Below are 1,590 nucleotides of genomic sequence, written 5' to 3' on the forward strand. Positions count from 1 at the left end.
TTTATAAAATTTGAAATTCTCTATTATTTTAATTTGAACTTCTTAGTCTTATTCTTAGAATAATATCATTGCTTAAAAAATATCCTTGGCCATACTTTTACTTTACCAACACACGAGAAGTGTTTGTGTTCTTTTGTATTAATTGAACTACTTTTTTTATTTGAACTTCTTGGTTTTATATTATTAGTAACGTGTAAATTACGAGTTTGTTATAAACATCGAACTGCTTCATTTTTAAATTGGAACTTCTTGGTTTTAAGTTTTAGTTATGAAAATAATCATAGTTTTGTAAGAAACGTCAAAACCATTCTGTAATTTAATTTTGTATGTCTAGTTTTTTCTGTATTGGGAAATCTTTTTTTATAAACCTTTGAACTACTCTATTTTTAATTTTGGACTTCTTGGGTTTTCTTTTTTGGAACTGAAAAATGTGTTTTTCCATTTGAATTCCTGAACTTATCTGTTTTTACATTTTGAACTTTTTGGTTGTCCTTTTTAGAAACAAGAAAAAAGTCATTTATTGATTGGTATTTTTTGTGTTTTTATATTTGTTGAGGTTACATTTTCTAAGTAAAAAAATGCATATGAATTTCTTCGATGATAGTAAGTGAACTTCGTGCACATAATTTATAAAACACTCTTTTGCGCCTAGATGAATTTTCATGTAGATGTACAGGAACATTTTTTTGCTTGCACCTCAACAACCAACATGGAATAGTATGATGATAGAAGTATTGTACAAAGCTCCATAAAATCACAGAAAGCTATACCAAATGGATCATAGAAAATATTGACCAAATCTCACAAGAAAAAGGTCAGGTCGAGGGCATTCTTTAACATGCATTAAAAAGAAACAAGTAGGGCATGGAAGCAACAAAATCTGAAGGGAGGTTGAGATCCCTCCTCGCCGCACAAGTCCACAGCCTCGTGCGCAGGGGAGCCATTTTTGCCAGCGATCAATGTATCTTAATTCTACAGTCGAATAGCCAGACTCAGCATGCCTTATTCTGCAAAACCAAAATCTGAGCACATATATCAGAAGAATATATATATGAACTAGCACGAACAAAAAGTGTGGCAGGGCATATTTTTTCTGAACTTTATATGCAAAAACTTTTTGTATTTCTTCACCCCTTGTTCTCCGTGAACTTCAGTTTCTAGACAACCAGAACTTGGTTGATCGAACCAATGGATCGACGGGACCTTGCGGACGGCAACTGCACCATCAGGCATCGGAAACGTCCAGGTGAACAGCGTTTGCATCGCGCAGGGGGGTTGGGGACGACGACATCTGCGGGATCCAGGAGCTTGAAGAACAAGAATGGCCATCGAAGGGGTGGGCCGCGATGGTGGTCTGAGGGTCGAGCATGGACGCGCTCGTTCCAGCGCGCACAAGACGAACCAGGCGATGACTAGCGGGAGGATCATGGGGAGTTACCCGAAGGCAGAGGGCGAGAAAAAGCTCACCGGAGGGGAGAAGTGCAGGGTTGACCGGAGGTTTGGGACGGGGAGAGCAGCCGCAGTTGGTGGTGGAGGCGTGAGGCGGCCGCAGGATCCGGCCGCGCGTGGGGATTCCAGGGAGGGCGCACC

Source organism: Triticum aestivum, chromosome 7B, assembly GCF_018294505.1.
Source record: "Triticum aestivum cultivar Chinese Spring chromosome 7B, IWGSC CS RefSeq v2.1, whole genome shotgun sequence".
Lineage (NCBI taxonomy): Eukaryota > Viridiplantae > Streptophyta > Magnoliopsida > Poales > Poaceae > Triticum > Triticum aestivum.